At 48.5% G+C, this 21,166-nt stretch overlaps 1 protein-coding gene and 1 non-coding gene across 3 annotated transcripts in view; one reads left to right on the top strand and one right to left on the bottom strand.

The window, feature by feature from the left end:
* LOC105565929 (probable serine/threonine-protein kinase DDB_G0278901) overlaps positions 1-21,166 on the top strand; it is an 86,086-nt gene that overhangs the window by 17,734 nt on the left and 47,186 nt on the right. The gene's annotated exons all lie outside the window — the stretch shown is intronic.
* Trnaa-ggc lies at positions 15,337-15,409 on the bottom strand. The gene has a single exon. It is a non-coding gene; the product is annotated as a tRNA-Ala (tRNA).

Genomic DNA, 21,166 nt, shown 5'->3' with positions numbered 1-21,166 from the left:
ATGGTTATTTCAACTATATTTTTCTATCAGTGTACTAGGGTAGGTATAGCTGGCGCATATATCGCGCGGTGGATAAAATTGTTCGCTCTTCCGCGAACAGGTGCCCAGAGGCCGTACAGGAAGAAATGGTTAGTTCGAGTAGCTGGAATTCGTGTGACGTCCCGCGGCACGCAGGAACACTTCCCTTTCGTCAATTATCACGGGCATACCATCGCGCGAAATTGCGGCGGCGACGCGAAAAACGGCGCGGCGGGGCGGCGGCAAGAAGCGTCGCTTGCATCATCGACACCGGAGCTATGCGTATTTCACGTGTCGCTGACAGTGCGACAAGATCGGCGCGCGCAATGACGGATGGCGGCACTACCGCGAAACGAAAAGGATGGTAGCTTTAATCGAGAGGAAAGTCCGTAACCGGTCGGGCGGGTTTCGCGGAAGGCGAAACAAAAAGCCGCTGGCGAAGATCAAAAATATCCGATCGCGGTGATCGCGCGCGCGATCGTTAGCTCTGGTAGTCAGGTGGAAATTTGTTGCCCGGGCAATATCACGCGACGACACGCAAGCGTATTGTACGTACGTATCCCGTGCGTACGCACGTACGTGTACGCGCATGCTCGCTCGGGAAGACACGACGGGCCCACCCACACTACCGGGCCCGAAAAACCGGCCGCGCTGTTCCTTCCGTACGGCTATAATTTATCCCGGAGTGACTGACTGGTCGTTAGAGCGAGGGAGAGATAACGCGCGTGGAAGAAGGAGAGACCGCGCACACTACATGCGTGTGCGTACGCGTACGCGCGCGCGCGAGATCGACCCTACCGTCGCTCGAGCGATTAGGATGGCATCCTCCTGCGTTTCTTTGTGGATCGACGTGGATCTCGCTCGTCGGGGATCTCGCTTACGTCGTTAGCGTGGTATCGTTACGTCATTTTGCTCCGGCTCGCCGACGTCGGAGGCGTTTTGCACGTGTGTCAGCAGAACGCGTCTTCCTCCGAACTCCAGCTTGCTCCGCGGCACTGGAACCTCGCTGTCCCGGCCGCACACTTCAGCTCGCAAGAAACGACGATTCCTTGGATAATTATTGGCCCCCGCGAGCGCCAGGTCAATTTACATCTCGCCGATTGGTAATATAAATTTTATTGCCTCTTTGGAATTTAATTATCTCGAGGGTAAGGAAAGAATTAACGCTTGTGTGCGTTCGCGATGGAAACTCTTTTCTTCTCTATCTTAGCGCCGTCGTGATTGATGATTGGAAACTGGTCAAGAGACAGACGGGGAGGCCACGTAATGCGCGGCCCGTTTTCTCGGATTGAAATGTTAATAATGATTTCTGACGAGCGTGTTACAATCGCCATTATAAAATGCACCGAACGTTCCGCGAGCTCGTAAAAGAAACACGTACGTAAGATTTATACCAACGCACTCGCATCGTGGGTTCGTGGCGAGGTGCAGTCAACTCTGCGCGCCCCGCGGTACGTTATCTGATTAAAGTTTCTCTTTATGGTTAATTACTTTGTCATACTGTTAAGTACCTTTTAATTCCCAGCTCATTCCCGATGCCTGCCTTTCAATCGGCAAGGCCGTGTTTCAATTATACTTTCCCGGCGCGCATTGAGATATTAAATGAAATCCATAAATTCATGGACGCGTCTCGATTAATCACGACCGCACCGGCCCGTGCAAGTTAATTGCGCTGCAACTGAATACACGCGGTATAAACGCACGATTATCCCGCCGATTATCTAATCTGAATTATCTAAACGCATTACCGCGCGACACGGGCTTTGCACAATCGCGGAATTTATTATTCCGCCGCCCGGCCCGTCGGAAGTTGCGAGGTTCACGGAGCTTCGCGCGCTTATACGCAGGGAGAAATTCGTGCGGTTTTTCGCCCAAAGTTAACGACCGCGCGGCTCGTGTGAAAATAGAATACAGCCGAGCGTTAATCTCCGAGAGGGTGTTTAGTGCGGGAGTGTCACGAGGGGTCGCGAAATGCAGCTGCCGCGAGGAAAAACTGTCCGCCGACCCTCCTCTGCGCCACGGCCCGACTAATTTTTCGGAGGTGAACGGAAATGATCCTCGACCGGGAAGCAACAAAGCTCATTGGAGCGGAGAACGTCATTTTACAACCCGATACCTCCCGCGGCAGTTACGCTCCTCCACCATGCGCCGATGTTTACCATAAAATCCAATAAGCTTAAGTGTTCTCGGCGTGGAAATAAGACGAACCCCCGATCTATCTACAGTAGACACCCCCTTGATACATCAAGGGCGGCGCCACCGGATGGACCCACCCTAGTGGCCCATCCACTAAAGACCTCGGCAATCACCCTCCACCCATCGCGAGCCCCAATATTAATTACCGATTCGTCCTCGTTGCCGATAAAGTAACGGCGGTGGACCTACGAGTAATCGCACGAAGAGGGGCGGGAAGGGGAGGGGGAGATTGGAGAGAGAGGGGCCACGCGATCGAGCTGGGAATGTTTAACGGATATCTGACGAGTTCATTAATAACTCACGGTAGGATAGGTGGATGGGTATAGCTCTTGAGGTATTCGCGCGCTTAATTGATTCTCTTACGTAATTACCGCGAGCCTCTTTCTCCTCTTACCTCCTCCCTCGCTCCCTGCTCGTTCACGTATCCCCCGCCCGCCTGCGACTCGGTTACTTTTCGTTCGTGCCTCTCGTTGCCTCCCTCCAGACGTCGCTCGGGAGACACGTTTACGGCTTTGAACCCGCGGTGCCTACACGCGAGAGATGCGGGAGAGGCGGAGGTGGCGGGGCATAAAGTATCGGGGATTATCTGACCGCTAAAGTAGCTAAGTAGCGTCTCGCGCGGCCGATCCTACGGATCGAGCTCGACTTAGGCCCGGTTTCGCCAACGTTGTTTAAGCTCGTTATCAGTTTAATTCGTTCTTTGTCTCTTTTCAACTGTCACTTTGAAAAGAGACAATCATAAGTCAAACTTCAATCGTCGGTCAGTCCGACGACATTACGTACGGCAGAAATTCGAGAAAATGCGTCCACCTTGACGCTCTCGAAGGGAAGTGCGGTATAAATCGACTGCAAACACCACGACAGGGTTATTTATCGAATCCTACGTAATAGGATCGTGAACCCGGGCGGGACACGTGGTGTGAAAAAAGACTCTGCCCACCCTCGTCGTAACTATGCCTGGAATTCGATCGACGTCGCGAAGCGCGACACTGTCGAAGGGTTTGCTTTAATGAATTTATAGAGGGGGAGGGGGGGAAGAGGACTTTCCTCGTTCGGCACTCGAGAGATTCTCCAGCTCGCAACAGTGAGTCGCAATCTCGGAAGAATCCGTGTCGCGGGTGTAACGAGAGAGGTCACGCTACGTCTATAAACCTTCGCGAAATGCGAACGTGAGATGTGCAGCGAGATATATTTGTAAGAGCTGAATTGATATTGAAGCGTCATAGGACAATTGCGGTATCGTAAAAATAACTTAACAGCCTCGAGGAAAACAAGTTATGCATAATTCCGGGTTCGCGTGTCTATCACGGCGACACACGGCGATCTAAGTAAAGCAATCTGAAAAATTTATATAATGCTAACAGCGGCCCTGAGGCACAACGTTGCTCGTAACATTGTTAACAAATGTCTCAGTCTCACCCGAGCTAGAACCTGGTCAGTCTCACGGCACATATTTTCGAGAGTGTACTACTCGAAATGTGTATGGGCGGGTGTGTGTGCGGGGGGGGGGTATCGCGGTAAATAAAGAATTTATTCGCGCTATAACCCGGTTAGAGGTAAAGCGAGAGTAAAGCGCAGGTCGATGATCGACCTTTCAACGGAGTGGTTGCGGGTATCCTCGACGCCGCGATACGGTGCTTATGGATATAAATATCCGCTCGTCTTTACGTAATCGCGGTACGCTCGCGTGATTGCTCGAGAGTCCGAAATTTACGAGCCTTCGATAATAGTCGAGTGTCGGGCCGAGGGAACAGGTACCTATACGTCACACACACACATTTGTGTCACTACGTTCATCCGCTGTGGAAATAGCCAACGTTGGCCGATGTACTTTACGACGATCGCGCTCGTAATCGCAATAAAGCACGATCCTTACGTAGGAGTCAAACTCTCGCGATTTGCATTGCGCTATTTTACTACGAGTTCAGGCACGTACGGGCGATATTTCTCTCGGAGCGTGCATAAGTAATAACGTGCCATTAGCTAAAACGTTGGGAACAAAACCGGCTAATCGCGCGTTCGATTAATAGCCGTTATCGAAGTAAGAGCATCCGCGAGATGGAAAAATGCGCACAAGACCCGAACTACTTCGGGCTCTTCCTCTCGAGCGCGATGTGTAATTTAACAATTCTCGCGAGACGCTAGTCTGACTTATTCCGCGGGTTTTCCGATCCGTTTCCAGCTGTTGGAATATTATTACCGCGGTTTTGTTCTCGCGCATAGCAATTTTTTCTCTGCCCCGGTGATAACAGTTGTATGCCACATCCAATTAAGTTTTCCGCAAGAGATTTTACATAACATCCACCGCACACATTACTCGTGATAAGTTTCTTACAGGCGCGTTAACTGGCGCTCAGCGGCCGGTTAATTATGTCAGGCTTGAAACCTCGCATTATGCCCTACCGCCTTCTCTCGCTCGCCGTGTGCTACACTTCATTTTTCCCCCCCCGGAGAATAGATGGAGTGGGACTCGAGTTAATTTGTCATCGCGGACCAACAAATCTCCTCACATTTTCCTAGGGTTGGGAAGTAACTCGTTACTTGTAACGAAGTTACAGTTACTTTTTTTTTTGGTAACTCCAACCTGTAACTTAAACTCGGCTACATTTTTTCGGTAACTAGTAACTAATTTAATAGTTGCATTAATAGTTACTTTATACATATTTTAAACCTCCACAGATCACATTAGGCCTTGCCTCTGCGCGTAAACGTCTTCATCGACGCTTTATTACAATTCAAATGTAGATTTGACATTTATCGTTACTTTTTTAGTAACTGTAACGCGTTACTTTTCAGAACTGACAACTTGTAACTGTAACTAGTTACATTTTTAGTGAAAAAAAAACTGTAACTGTAACTGGATACTTTTATAAAGTAACTTTTCCAACCCTGCATTTTACGATAAATTCACCGTGTCGAGGTCGAACGACTGCCACCGCAAAAGCACGTACGTCGCCACACTTGTTCTTTCAAAAGCTCTCAACTTTTCTACGGGATAAACGTGCGGACTTTTATCAGTAGTCACAAATATTATATTTTGAGATAATTTATACAGCGCCCCTAGAATACATGTATACTTTTCACGTCGTTAAACGCGCTTTAGAAAAGGCAGCGGCGATTTATTCAAGCCGGGCCACTTACGAGTAATGTGAGAACTTGCGAATTTCGTAATTCATCGGGGTTGACCGAGGACGAGTAAATATCGGGAGGACGGCGAGCGGGGGGTACGTCCGCCCGGCAGAGTAGAGAGATTAGTAAATCCATATTATTAGCTTTAATGAGCCGAGACGCTGACCGCCTTCTTGCCTACGGCGAGATCCCGGCAAGGTGTGTGGCGAAAGTCGACTGCAGGGTGGCCTGCCCGGACTCTGAATACGTTCCCGAATACTATTAATCGATTGAAACGACGAACCGGACGATATCCCGCGTGGTTCACCTATATCGGCAGCAAGGTCAGAAACGTTCTTCCCACATTTATCGAAGTCAATCGGACCGACTCGCTTTTTCTTTTTTAGATATCGCGTTTATCTCCCGAACGCGCTTGTTCCGCGACGTCGGAAGCGAAACCTTCTTAACGAAATTATGACATCGCGCGGAGGTGGAAGTGACATTCACGTGTGTCAATCGATTTAAACGCGGCAATTGGCGGCAAAGTGCTCTCGGGAAAGAGTTGCAAGTCGAAAGAATAAATTAATTGTCAGGGCCGGTTGAATTCAATTACCCGATTTTCAACTGTCCATTATCCATCTTCATCGCATCGGCAGTTTCCCGTACGTGCCGCGCATTCCTAGAACGCGTCAAGGCAATCGATAAATCACGCGGTACCGCGAGTAATCTTGCCGTAAATCTGCCGTCTATTGCCGGTGGAAAGAAGGCCGGCGATTTCCTTACGCCAAAACAACGCGCGGGCTCACGAAGGGAAGCGAGCGCAATCGCAATCAGCGACTCCGCTCCGGCTGAATTATATCAGGGACACATTCTTCCTTTTATCGAGCACCACTTGGCCGTTCATTTCCAAGTCGAGCTCGGACACCAGGCGGCTCGGGCGGACCCGCGTTTTTGCGACAGCGTGGCAGCATGGGTGGCGAAGTTACATTAATTGGTCCGTAAGAAAATTATACGATGTTTCCGTCGCCTTTCAATGCAAGCGGATGGACGCGCCGAGGCGTACGAGCGAGAGAAACGGAAAGAGAGAGGGCGAGAGAAGGGAGCGAGAGAGGGAGAGGGATGTACACAGGACGAAGAGTCCGCTTGATCGTAGTCTATGATTATGTTCTTGACTTTCGCGGTCAGGCCTCTTCATCCATGCTTCCACGGTTCTCTCTACGGTGTTCCTTCCATGCCGCTTCGTGCCGCTATTTATAGAAGCTTATTACTTTATTGCAACCGGACTCTGAATGCATTCCGCCCACGCGGTAGTCCGGGCAGCGGCGAGTTCTTTTTTTTTCCTCCCCTCAAGTCCAAACCACTGCACGGGTCATTGCTGCCGCGATCGTTGCAGCTGCGGCCGACGAAATCGCGACAAGACCGCGGCGCGAGCACCGAAACGGAAGCGGCGAAAGGTCACAGCTCGTAACACATTTGCGATCGCGATCTAAGCGCAGATCGGGGTACGGTCACACTTTCGACTTTGAGTAACTAATGTTAAAGAAACATTTTCCGGGAAACTTTTGTACGCAAGATTCGTTATTTCCGAGACGCTTATTGCATCTCGATCTTTGTACTCTTTGTACTCGGAGAGAATTTTCTCTTAAAATTTATCGTGGCAGTTGTGCAATCGTGGGACAACGTGGCGTTTCGAGGAATTTTACGAGAGCTTTTTCAAATTGTACCATACATTTCCCTAGTAATTGACACTTTGTATACATTTTGCTGATAAAACGTATAGTAAAATTTCGAAAAACTTTCATAAAGTTGTTCCACTGTTGCATGATTTTCAGAGTAAATTTTAAAAGAAAATTCTCCCCGCGTGTTCGTGTCTTCTTAACGTCGACTTACGTTACACCCGTGTCTTCGTTTGAGATCACTTTTCGTATTTCAGTCGGTACTTATTACCTTGGCCGTAAAAAGTTTGGCTGGATGCTCGGTGAGCGAGAAAAGTACGAAAGCGTTCGGCAATTTCGCGTCCAAATGGCACAGCACGAAACAATGCAACGTCACTCGTGTTCCACAATTAGTTGCGACGGAGACAGGTGAGGCACGAAGTCACGCCCCTTCGATGTACACGTGAACCCGACTTAATATGTCTCAACTACTCCTTCTCTCCTCCTTTTCGTCTATGTTATCAGTCGATCATCCTGCTTGGAAATCGCGAGTCCTCGTCGACAAAAAGCGCTCGACTTATCTGTTCGTTTCTAAGATTTCTCGTCAGGCACGAGATAAACGTGTCGAGAGGTCGTCGATTCTTACGTCGCTCGATTTATTCAGCCCGACAATCGTAGAAATGTATAATTCCTGGTATTTAAGACAGGAATTACAAGCGCGATGTAATGTTCATTATTAAAATGCGTTTCTGTTTGTGCAACATATGCGGGTCTTCATTGAAGTACGGCGCTTTTAAAGCGCTCCGATGTTTCTCGCGATGGCGAGGAGGATTTTGTCTGACGTTGAGTATCAAGTGAAGCAACGTGCATCGTAACGTGGGCATCGATAGGCGCATGTACCTCTTATCAGATGAACGGCGCAATCTGTAATCTATCATTCGAGTATCTCGTGATTATATGGCTGTCAAAGGGCAGCAATTTTAACACGTGATATAAGCCCTGGTATCGATATAAAGCATATTATTAATCACTCAAAACGACCCCGCGCTATTCGCAATTTCTTTACTTGTGCCGTGCATTGACAAGTGCATTCGGCTGTGAGAGATTACGGACAGTGTAACATTTTGGAAATTACGAGTCAGCTTAAGTTAATTAAATGAGGAAAGCGGATAAGAAAAAAAAGAGAGAATGATGTGGGTACTGCGGCGCTCTTTCTTTTTTTAGTCGCTTGCTCGCTAACAATTATCGTCAATGTAATGAATCATCCGGGGCAAAAGTGTCTTCGCAGAAGGACTTACTTTTCGCATAATACCTCCCGATGGAAAGCGAAACTTGTAATTACGTCTCTCGTTTCTCGGCGGCAATGAAACGAGGCAGTTCGCCCCGATGCGAGCCGTTAGCAATCACGCAACTCGTTGCGGCGATTATCGTACCGGGACGGGTGACTTGCTCTCGAAAAGTATACCTAAAAGCCCCGTAGCGCACCGAGGCACGGAGGAGTATTCAATGATCCTAAAGAGATCCGCGAGCAGTTTCAAGGAAGTCTCCAATGACAAAGGCCACTTTACGGTCCACCCTTCCACTCTGTAACGTAACGAGTTCTTCTTGGAGTGCGCTCTTCTTCGTGGCCGCGAACTGTTCTCTCTAACGACCAGGTACGAAGATATCGTGCTCGATATAATGGATACTTTGGGCCCCCGACCTTATATAACCTGTTGTCCCAGGTGAGGGTCCGCCGCGACACACGCGTACGACAGCTCGTTTTTTATCCTTTCAAAACTCGGAACGCCGCGCCGAGTCTCTTGTCTCCGCGATCTCATTTAGCGACCGCGTCCGAAACCGAGGCTCGGACTCGAGGGGTCCATTCCAGCGAGGAATGAAGATGTCCGATAATACGATCGCGGTGGTCACCAGCGATGATGATCGCGCGACATTAACGGGGCGGGTGGGTGTTAGACGAGAAAAAAAGCGCGGAGACTATGGTAATAATTTGGGCTATAACATTATTAAGTCTACATGCGCACACATCGATCGAAGAAGACGAAAGAAAGATCGAAGACAGATAGGGAAAACGGAAGAAAGACAATTGGAGATGTGATACGCACGGCTAACATTTTTGCTCGTTAAAAGGAGCCGAGCGAGATGTATCTCGCGTACATTCGAATCGTGCGTACCAGCGGAGAAAAATGATGCGGCACGCAATGGCGAGCGAGTTTCGTCCGCAAACGTCTGCGTTAATCGCGAGCGAGGGTACTCAATTACGAAACACGAGCGTTTAAAGGGGGCTACCTCAGCCCCGGCCCGGAGTGTACCCTCGCTGACGGGTAAGCCGAGTCGTCGAACGCGCGAGTCCTTACGATTGACTTCTCGAGGACTGACTGCAAGGAAGACCTCCGGGTACGGTACTCCACCTAATCGCCAGGTCCTTTATTGCTAGCGGTTACTTTGGTTAAGTACCGGGGTCATTGAGAAAATTGTGGGCCTGTTTGCACTGTCAGCCAGTGGACTGGTTTTATTCGGTTAAGCCGACGGACAGCCTATACTTGAACGGAGCACCGGGCGAAATCGCTTTATTAGCCTCGACCGGAGCGCGCGGGATGTAGATTCGACGACGTTTCGCGGGGAAAATGCACGATTTCTTCTCACCCGGTGACCCAACGGGCGCGAAAACAGGGACGAAGATAATTGCATTAATTTGGGACTTGGTTTAAAACGCGGAAGAAACGCGGCAGTCCACGCGGCAGTTGTAAAAGTTATTGTTACTCCTACCTTGTGCAATCTTTTTAGACTCGTGTACTATAATTGATGACCTGATTCCGATCGGAGATCTAAACGCGAATGGAGATCTTAACACGCATGATTTTATCAATCCTGAAGGATGGACTTTATGCAGTTAAGTGACGCGAGATAATTGAGAGATTCATCATTGGATCGACGTTGCCACGCAATTTACGCTATCTCGACGTCTAATTAAAATAATTATCGATTATTGCGGAAACATAGCGTGCAGACCACTGAGGCACTCTATCTCTTTCCCTCTCTCTCTCTCTCTCTCTTTAATCGCCAATGGACGACTGTCGTCGCTGCTCGCATTTGACGACGTAATCATCGAGAGAGGTAAAAACGACGTTGGCGAGCTCAGAGCTCTCGCTCGCGACTAGTCATTACAATTCGCTCGCGCTATAAATAGTGGGAAATTTGCATATAAAATGACCGTGTTTGATTATCGACGCGCGTAGAATGCGCGGCCGACGAACGCGGAAAGCGAAAAATAGCGTCTTGGAGATTTTCCCGGTTTTGTTTCTTTCTCAATTTTACGCGCCTGGCGAAACATTTTTCTCGCGCACTCTTATTAGCTTCCCCGCGCCGCTCGATTATGACATAAATAACGCTGATTGGTATGTAAATTAACCGGTTTGCCGTACCGTACTTTGCACGACGACTTGTCTGACATCGGCTCGATTGTTTACGGATGCGAGTGCCGATTAAAGTTCCCCGGATCGTCACGACGCGTATATCGCTCATCGTCCGCGTTCGCCGGCGCATTGATCTTTGAACTTACACGCGACTCACGAAGGTGACAAGCGCGTACTTCGCCCGTAAATCGGGCTGACGACGTTCCAACACAGGGGACACCCACGCGCAATTTCACGGGACGAATCTGAATTGGAGGGTATAAATCTCTACCCGACAGTCCTAGATTCTTGAACTGTGACGCAATCAGATCGAGAGACCCGCGCGTAAGAAAACGATCGTTATCGCTGGTATTCGATCGTCGAGGAGAAGGAGACTCGCGTTCCTCGGCTCGGCTTTCTTTAGTTCCGCCTGAGCACTAGCGGAAATACAAAGCCGATAGGCCGCAAAGGTGAAAATTAATTCTGCCCTCTTGGCGGAAGGGCGCAAGTTCTGTCCCCGCCGGGGACGTTCAACGGCATGGATGCGCACGGTCGCCGCGATCTGACGGAGATGATAAAACCTCCTCAAAGACAATACGATAATTCGTGCCGCCATTTATCACGGGACTGAGTATTTAACGAGCGCGATCTGATAATAGAGGCGATTTTTAATCTGGATTTCCTTCGGGGTAGCCGGGGCGGGATCCCCGAGTCGGGATCCACGACTTTGATCGAGAGGACGGGGTGGGCCCGCGATCACCCCGGCTTTGGTATCGTACCTTAATGTACCGATCGATCAATCGATCCCTTTCCCCCGAGGAACGAACGGCAGCACGAACACGTGGTAAGGCCGGCCTCTACGTCCGACCTGCGCGCGGACACACACGTAGACGGTGCACGAGCACGTGCGGTTGTGCATCTCTAAACGGATTAGGCAAATTCGGGGCGAGCCTGGTTAATTATCCGAGGCGTATTCGAGGGAAAAGGTATCTTTCAATTAAGACATAAGCGATTGATCAGCCTCGCCGATACGTCGTCCTATTCCATATAGAGCTTTTCTCGCGGATCTATGCGAATCCACGCGCAGCCAAAAGCCTTCTCGCCGAGTTCATCAAGTTTCGCGGCTACGCGACTCGCCTCTCTCCCCCGGATACTTCGAAACGGCTCGGCCGCCGTCGGCACAAAGAGTCACACTCTACTTAATTAATTAAGCACGAAGCGATCGGCGGACGCGCATCGGCATCGCGGGCGCGGGCATACGTGCGCGCGTTTAGACGACTTAGTCCCTTCTCGCCGGTAAGCATCGGTCGGAATTCAGCCCGCTAGATTGAGAGATATTCCAGCCGTCCTCCTCCCGCCCTCCCTCCCCCCCCCCCTCAACCCTTGCCGTCCGCCCCGCGCGCACACAGAGGTGACGGTCAGCGCGTTCGTACGTACCGCGCTCGCGGAGTGTGCGAGGCCTGTTTGAGCGGTTACCCGTGAGAGTGGGGAGGGGGACGCGGCGTGGTTTTTCTGGTGGGGGAGCAGGCCGCTGCGTGCGGTCCCTTCTTCGACGGACCACCCAAGTAGACCGGCTTACGCCGCACGTACACACGTCCGTCCGCCGCACGTACGCGCACCTACACGCGCGTCGCGTGCACGCGGAGCGCGTTCTACACCTACACACCTGCCGCGCGGAGCAACCGTCGGACGCGAACGCACGCACGCATACACGCAACAGCGATTCTCCCCCACCCCCCTCTCTCTTTCTCTCTCTCTGTCTGTCTCTCTTGCGGGGCGAGGAGTCGCATGGAAATCGTGCGCGGCCGTTTATGAATGAACCGAACGACCTGGACGACCATCCGCGTGATTCCGCGCGGAAGGCCCCTCGATTACGCGCCGCCGCCGGGAATCCGTTCGGATTTACAACGTGACCTCCAGTTTCGCGCTCGGACTTTGTTGCACGCCCGAGCGCGTTGCGTTTATGCAGCACGACGCGCTCTCACCGACCGGACTCGTTCAACCCCGAAGGGCCCTGTCCGTCGAGTGTCATATGGCTCGCTGCGAGCCGTTGCGGAAATTAACCGGCATGCATCGTTATGTTCGCACAATACGCATGCCATTTTATTAATCTCATTCGCAGCGTCGCCGGGGAAAAATGTTGACACATTCTCCTTTAAATTGAGATCAATAAGCTCTGTAACATATCGGAGTGAGTGGTCCTATTGTTTTCTCATTCTCGATGTCATTGAATCTCTGTCTTCTTCTCTACTATCTGACTCACGGTGAGATAGAAAACCGTTGATTAGTCAGATACTAGAGAAAGAGATACAGATTTACCCAACAGCACCTTTTTTTTGTTCCGAGAGAGGGGAAAACGCTTTTACGCGTACCATCAGGCCGGTCCTGGATGGTTATGCCGGACTCACCAGTGAATATCAATATCGAGAGAGACAATTCATCAACATCGGAAAACACATTTATCAACATCTAGAAGGACACTCATCAACATCAACTTCGAGAAAAACATTTATCAACATCTAGAATGACGCTCATCAACATCAACTTCAAGGGAAAACATTCATCAACATCCAGAAAACACTCGGCTGATTCTTCAACATCAAATTTTGATTCTTCAACATCGAATTCTGATTCTTCAACATCCAATTTTGATTCTTCAACATCAAAATTTTTATTTTTCAACATCTTGTCTTGCCTTGATATATATATCATATATACACACATAAATATATACACATATATTATAAAGTTCTACGAGTGAGATTTCTGGAAATTCTTAAGAGTCGAACTTACTGCGTGAAAATAACGCACACGGCATTCGATCCGTAATTTTCTCACGGCACGTTCGTAACGGTTAGTAAAAGCGTTCCCTCCAGCGCTGTCCAATCTTTCGTAATAATTTCACGTCATTCTTAAGCACTCAATCGGGCGATAACTCGCCTCCCGATGCTACGTTATGCATCACTCGCGTAACTCCAGTGCGTAAAAGAGGAATTATTGCCCGTCGGCTGCCACGCTCGAGAGTGACTCCCCGCGCGGCACCTTATTAGGGGAAACACAAACACGCGCGGGTCTTCGCCGATTCGAAGTTGCCGCGCGCGCGAGCGGCGCGGCAAAGCGGAAACCGCTCGGCGAGACGCCGCGAAATCGCGAGCCTGTTCCCAGCATCTCCCAGGCTTCTCGGAAGGAAACCGAGTACCCGCCGGTAAATCAATTGGGCGCATTAGCGAGCGAATAGAATTACGCCCCGTCGCGCGGAGAACGGCGGCGGGCCTAACAGGTGTTACGCGACTTTATAACGCGCGGAGACCCGCGTACCTCGCCGCGCAGTAATGCGCGCGTTTTACGCCGGCCACTTTTCAACTTCCACCGCTGATCGACGGCGGAACGGCGCTCCCAGCTTGGGAAAGCGAATCCCTTTCGTTTCTTCCTTCTCCTTTCTAGCACAAGATATCCTAACGTTAGGCATTTTGTCCAATCGGTCTCTGTGGAGCTAAATACCGCTTAAATCGAATTACGCGGTTCGCCTGTACAATTTCTGATTTCAATGTTGCGTTCCTAATGTCGGACTAGCAATAAGCAACCGCGGCTTAAAAAAAGGTTCGGAAACACATACGTCTCGCTCATAATTATTTACAAAATTGATGTAAGGAATGACACAGGTTTATTGTCAGTAAATGATAAACGAGAGGAAAAATTATCAGACGATCCAAGTGGCAAATCATTTATTTAATAATCCCACAACGTTTTGATTTTTCAGTTCACAAACTTTTTGTGATATAGAACGTAGACAATTTAAACCACTTGAAAGGGACCGCAGTCGCGACGACCGAAACGTTTTGTGGGTTTATTAAGTAAACCATTTACCAGTTGGGTCGTCTAATAATTTTTTCTTTCGTCGATACGGGGAGTTCAATTTATTATCGGGGCAAATGTGAGAGAAGGAAAGAGAAACGTCGCAAGGCGGTTACGTACGGTCGATTCTAACTAAATAGGTCGAAGCCGACGCAACGACTTTTCGCGAGATTGCAATCGAAATCGAGTGCAACGGTTGGACGGTGATGCATGGCGGTTTTGACTGACGCAGATAAAGGGCGTAACAGTCCTTGCATTATGCCACGGCTCATTACTGCAATTAGCATGCTAATCCCAAGCCAAGATCTGTCTAATGAATATGAAAATTAGTACCGGCGAATTCAAAGCAGTGTCGAGGCGCGTGGACACGTACACCTGTACGCGTGAGAGGTGTCTACGTGAAGGCAGATACGCATCGTTAGGCGATACAATCCCCGTATTTTATGTCGGACTTTCGATCCGAGGAAAAAAAAAGACTTCAAGTGAATCAGATGTATCGTTGACAATAAATGTGTGCAGCGTGCGTAGTAAATCAAGTCAATTGTTTATTGCGAAATAATTAAGGATAAAATACGTAATTGCTCACGTATGACACACGTCTGGGCTGTAATACTCGTAATTCTTATCGCTTCATCGTAGGCTCGTCGAGCGTTTAAACAAAGTAAGAACGGGAAGGCATTTTGTTAGTTCGGCATTAAAGCCTTCGAGCGAGGGAGATAAGCATCGGATCGTGCACCTGCTGCAGAGTTTATGACTTCATCCTGGACCAGCCGATCGCGTGAATCGCGAGTCATTAACGGTGCCCCGAGAAAGTGTACTTTTCTTGCCGGTTCCAATTTGTGCGAGCTAAACTTAGCATCCCGCCGGCAATAACTATATTTTACGGATTATCAATCGATATCTCTCCCCGTTATAAGACTGAGGATTAACGCACTATTATATCATATCGCAAACTAATTGAACACGCGATGACTAAATATTACGTACGTATCTGTCATAAGTATGAGATGTGGCCCGTGTCCATAGTAATAAATAGGAGTGCATCTTCGAGGAGGGTAGGCACTAAGACGCGCCACTTATTAATTTTCGGCGAGAGAAATAACGGGCTTGGGCTGGACAAGGATTCGAACCTGGGACTTTCCGCTTGCCGGGCGAATGCTCTTCCAACTGAGCTATCCAGGCCCACGCTCGAAATCCTTCGTGCTCGCCTACTTTATTTTTCAGTATCGACTTTCGGATATTTAAGGATTTAATTGCAAGTCGTTTTCACTCGAAGAAATTCGGTCCCTTTAAACAATCTCGAAAATTTACTACAGTCGATTTTTAACTGAATTAGTGTACTATTGTACTATTCCTACTGAAAAAGTAGGAATAGTGCACTAGCAGCGCGACTAGAACTTGGTCCAAGTTCTAGTTTCGAGAAATGTGCATGCCATCGACTTGCAGCTTTTATGGAATAGCCGCAAGTCGATTGGCTACACATTTCACGGATCTAAAACTTGGGCCAAGCATCTAGCATCATGGCCTCAAGACAGGAGGATATAGCCGAGTAATATAAAAATATAACGATGACGGAAAACGTTATGCTAGAAATATGTATCCAAAGTTGGACAACGGGCGGTCAAGTTCGTAAAGTTTCTCACGAAATTCAAGATACGCGCGAGATTATGTGACGGCCTTGGAAACCCGACTCTAGGGTTAATTACGTCGGCGAAGAATAATGCGCCGCGACAGAATTTCTTTTAAGCAACCCGCCACCCGCTGATGTTATCTCGCGGGGATTTCAGCGAGACGGGTTAACGAATCCTAGCGTCCGAATTAATTATGTGAATTCGAACGGAGGACGGAGCAATTCGGGAAGACCGTGTCAAGGGTGGGGAGTGTCGCCATGCGATAACGAGCCATTAAATGATTGTCGCGGCGGGGAAACGGTTTTATTATCGTGTCGCGGCACGATAAGCCCTCGGCAAAACTGCCGTCAATTCCCCGAGGGGGGAGGGGGCGGGGACGAACACTTCATTATAAACTTTTGATTGCCTACAACCACCGTGAGCGCAATTAAAGCGGATTTCAAGTTCGCCGTGCGGGACATTAGATCGTCAATTAATAATGACGCTCAATACAAATCGTCGAAGCGTCGAATTGGTTGACGACGAAAAATCGACTGTAGTACATTTTCGAGATTGTTTAAAGGGACCGAATTTCCTCGAGTGAAAACAACTTGCAATTTCTTTCGCATGTTTAATCAAAGCTTCAACCAGTGTGATGTTTCAAATGATATATCGTAATTATTACCGGCGTAACAACTTGTTGCGGTGATAAATAAAGATGACGTGGAGACACGTGTGGTATATTACCTGTTTTTCAAGTTAAATATTTTGGTTTCTTTTCATCGTCATAAATAAACCTACAGAAGATATATGAAATATCTCGTGTACGTGGTTATACAAAAGCATAAATATGTCTTTAATATACACAGGTTATGTAAATATATATCTTAATTACTTGTCGTTTGTTTAGAAAAATAAACTTGCTCGAAGCATTCGTAGACGAAGGTAAGAGGACAAATCTAGGATTTTAAATAACGCAGGAGCAGAAGCTCCATGAATATGCATAGGAAATGTATACAAAAAAACATTAAGCTGAATAACTGAAATATATTTCCCCGACAAGTAAAGGTGCACGTAGCTGGTGTGATGAAATTTTGCAAAACGTTTACACGTGCGTTGCTGCAATGGCACAGAGAGATGTTTATCTTGGCGCGTCAGGACTTGAGAATATTCTCCTTTAGAACTCTTTTGTACCTATTAAATGCTACATGAGAAAGATCGTTCCTCGTACAGTATCCGCCGTACATGAATAACAGGTAAACGTTGACGCAGGCAATGCAAATGGCGTACACGTCTATTCACGTTCAGCGACGAGTGTAATTTCAATACTACGAAGTCGAATGGCTACTTTTTTTTTAAAAAAATACAATTACAATGAATGAAAAAATGTGAGCATTGAACTTTCAAGTATACGAACTGGAAGATTAGTAAAAAGATTTGATGGAAAAACGAAATAAAATTAATACATTTCCGACTAATTCTTCACGGAATACTGAGCAGCGTAGAGTAGAAATAAAAGAGTCGGTTCTTGAACGTGTATACACGGGCGGTCGCAGAAACGTTTGCCGAGATAATGTGGCGTAAGTTGGGCATAAGCGATTTAATGAGAACCAGAAGGATGCTTGTAAGAGCAGATTCGAGGCGGATCCTGTCGGACTCTTTTGAGGTTGACGTCAGTGCTCGCGGGAGGAAAGGGAGATGAGAGAGGGAGGCTGGAGGGCCTCCGCGAGAGAGGCGCTTTAAGAATCGCGCTCGCCTCGGCATTCGTCCGATCGTCCCGTTAATATCGCGAAATTAAAAGCCCATAATTTATGGGCCGTTTGAGGACCTGGTGCTATCCCCTGAATTATGGCTCCCTTAACTAGACTTGAGTTACGACGAGCCGCTGCGGAACCCGTCCTCCTTCGACTCCTCTGCTCTTTGAGTCCGCTCGCCTCCTCCTCTCTTCGCCCCCCCCCCCTCCCTCGACTTCTCTGCCATCCACCACCCGCTCTTTTGAGTTCGAAGTGCGAGGTGGTATATCGTGCTCCTCGATTTTCAGATACCTATTTCCGTCGTGGCACCTTCACTCGAATATGAAGTACCGGTCGGCTTTAAATCTCTTTCTCTCTCCTTCCCCCTTTTCCGTCTGCCCTTTTTATTTCGCGCACGCACGTCCTTTTATTATGCGCACCGCGTAAAATGGAATCCGCGCGGCGCAAACTGCCAGTTCTTTGTTCCCCCCCTCCCCCCGACATAAAATCGGCCTTGAGAGAAAACAAAAAGTGTGCGCGTGTAGGTTTGGAAATTATAAATTAAAAAATATTCAAGCATTTCGAGAGATTTTGATTACTCCGCTGACTTAAGTACAGTATTGGTAATTTTATTGTGCCGCTCAAGCCACCACGTTATATTCAACTGTGTTTCGGGCTGCACCGGCCACTTAGACAATTAGTAGCCTTTAACCTTCATTTGCCATCTGTTGCCGGAAGGACATAAATGTCGGCCATTCTTCTTAAAGCCACCACAACCGGTGCAGTAGTTTTTATTGGCTGACGGTAGCCATGCTCTAACGTGAATAGCCATAGCGAGAAAAATGTCTACTTTGGCAGGTCTGCCTATTATATCTCGCTAAGAGTTACGTAATCGTCCGTTGAAAGTTTAGCTATGCGTAGCGATGAAGTTTGATTTGCTACGCCGGATCTCAAACTTGTACCCCGAGACATTCTGCGGACCTTCTAGCTTTACAGAATGGATCCCGTTCTTCTATCTAAGTGCCATTAGAGCGTGTATAAATACCCGGTTCTCTTCTTCAAGAGCTCTCAGGGGTCTCGTAGCGGAGCACCTGTTTCACGACGCGGTCTGCCACGGAGGTTCCCAAGTAGGTAACAATTTTCCTTAAGTAGCATAACGTCTCCCGGCCAGGCCGCTTATCGACGCTGCTGGTTACATCCTTTTGGATCGTTCGAGATCGAAGAGAGAAAGGGATAAATCGGGGAAACACACATGTCACCGGGTAATAAAAGCCGTTTCGACCAGACGACCGGAAATAATTCAGACACGCCCCGCTTTTCTATCACGGACGTCGATCGTTGGAAAACGATTACACGGTCAAAATCTTGCGGTCGAAACGGTTATTCCCAGCATCCCGTTTTCTTTGTACCTTTAGCCGGTGAAAAGTGCCCCGGCCCTTCGTATCGCGCTACATTTTCACGGCTGTTGCCTGAAAAATTTACGACAAATCGTTGTTGAAAAACGCATAGTTGCAAATTGCAAGTGCGGTATTTTTATTTTCATTTGATATGAAAATAACGAGATTTTGATGAGCGCCGCGCAAATTATTCGTTTCTGATCGCCATGGCGTGCTCTCGTGTGCCACGCACTCATATATCGTAGCCCCGTGTAACTCATTTACGTTCGTTTTATGTACAGCTTAGATAGAATCATAAATACACTGTACGCGCGATATTTATAATTATTTGGCTTGCGACAGACCGCACACGAAGGTGGAATCGATGAAGTCTATTCGAGAAATGAACACACTATTGTCACGCATAACGTTGGATTTACCTGCGAGTGCCATCGAAGTTGGCGCTGACAAATTGTTTATTAACTGTACTGCAGTTAATAAACGGCTAATAACTCCGTTTACGGTCCCCTCGATTATATCCGCTGTAAAGTATTTTCCTTACGGCCAACTCGTAACGACGTCTTAACTCTTGTATATTTATTGAGGAAATTAAAATGGACCATACGTCCGCCGCGGAATGCCGTTTTCCTTGTGTACCAATGGATTTATCATTACTTGATAAATATTGTACACTCCTCGTCGATCACGGACGACACGTCATTTTCGCTCGTAATACCAAAGGTCGTACGTCGGAATTAATTAAATCCGCTTAAATGACTGTGCTTTCTATACGATCGAGGCGGTACATAAATTGCCAATAGATCTCCGTAAAAGCGTTTGGTCATTCCTTAGGAAGCGTCGAATATCACGCCTCATGTTTACCAGTTTATTAGGCGTGTACAGCGGGATATTAAACGCACGCGAAAATATCTTCCGCGCTTTTTTTTCTCTTCTACCAAATAAATCTAGACGAGTGTATTCCTTACTTTCCCGGACAGGCATTACGTAGCGAATGTGATTGCAAACCTGCCGATAATCACCGATGCGACCGGCTTCTAAGAGCCCAAGCACGTGTTACACAAAACCATTTATGCTCTGCGCTGCACAACTGCAGACACGTGTGCAGTATGTGCATCTAGACGAAAGAGAAGAAGAAGAAGAGAGAGAGAGAGAGAGAAAGAGAAGGAAAGAGAGGTGAGATCTCGTTCTGTTCGCGTACGTGCTCGCTGTCATACATTAGAGTTAATTAAGTGTGTTTAATTAAACTCGTTGCTCCCCTTTTAATGCACAACTCCTTCCACTCGCAGCAGTTACCAGCACTTCTCTCGACAGTCGACATTTGCCATTCCCGCTTCCACCGCCGTCTTCGTTTTCCCCGTTCCGTTCCTCGCTGATGGACTTAGAAGTGCTAATGGCTCCGGCTTCGATTCCAAGTATGGCTGGAATTTCTCCTGACCGGTGGAGACGGCTCTCCTTCAAACCGAGAGACCGGAACGAGGCGCGAGCCTTAAGATCCACGGTCTTTCTGCTTCGAGGCGAAACGCGAAGCTGCGGATATTGTATCTCAAAAGCGCGTGTCCGATTCGAAAATTAAGTTTCGCCGTGAACCGAGATGAATCTTACGCAAAGAGGGACAGAGAGAAATTGCTCTCGAAGACCGCCGAGAAAGTTTCAATTATTGCCACGTTCGATACTTCTCCAAGAACAAACCGATCCCGCGGCAAGTTTGACGCAATGCGGTACGATTGGTACACTCTTCAAACGAAACGATTAATAAATAAAATCTCGTTGAATTCGCGTCGGCTCGTAGCAATTATCGGTCGTCGGCTCGCAGCGGTCTCGCCGTGTGCGATAAACAAAATGCCGTTACGCGAAATGCGCAGGGAGACGGAGGTATCGCGGCCGCTTCGCGGAAACGTCTCGCAGCCACCGCTCGGCACGAGAGTCCGCGGGGGCAATAATCTTACGCGCCGTCGCATAATGTACAGAAGCGAAAAATTAAGTACGCCAGTTCTTTCCACCGGGCCGCGGCTTTTTGTCCAGCCTCCGCGAGCGTCTCGGCCAGGTGAACGCGCGCGCCGGTTGCGCTATGATATTGCACCGTGGTCGTCGTCAATCGATAGCGGCCGCGGTGCGGCGACCGGGAACGAGCGTGCACATGCAATGCGTATACAGGTGCACATGCGAGCGCACACATGCGCGCGTACACGGACGGAGGTA

The sequence above is a fragment of the Vollenhovia emeryi genome, unplaced genomic scaffold (assembly GCF_000949405.1).
Source record: "Vollenhovia emeryi isolate VEMERY1.0 unplaced genomic scaffold, V.emery_V1.0 DF939148.1, whole genome shotgun sequence".
Taxonomy (NCBI): domain Eukaryota; kingdom Metazoa; phylum Arthropoda; class Insecta; order Hymenoptera; family Formicidae; genus Vollenhovia; species Vollenhovia emeryi.
The sequence above is the reverse complement of the archived record's forward strand: the minus strand, read 5'-3'. Positions and strand labels throughout refer to the sequence as shown.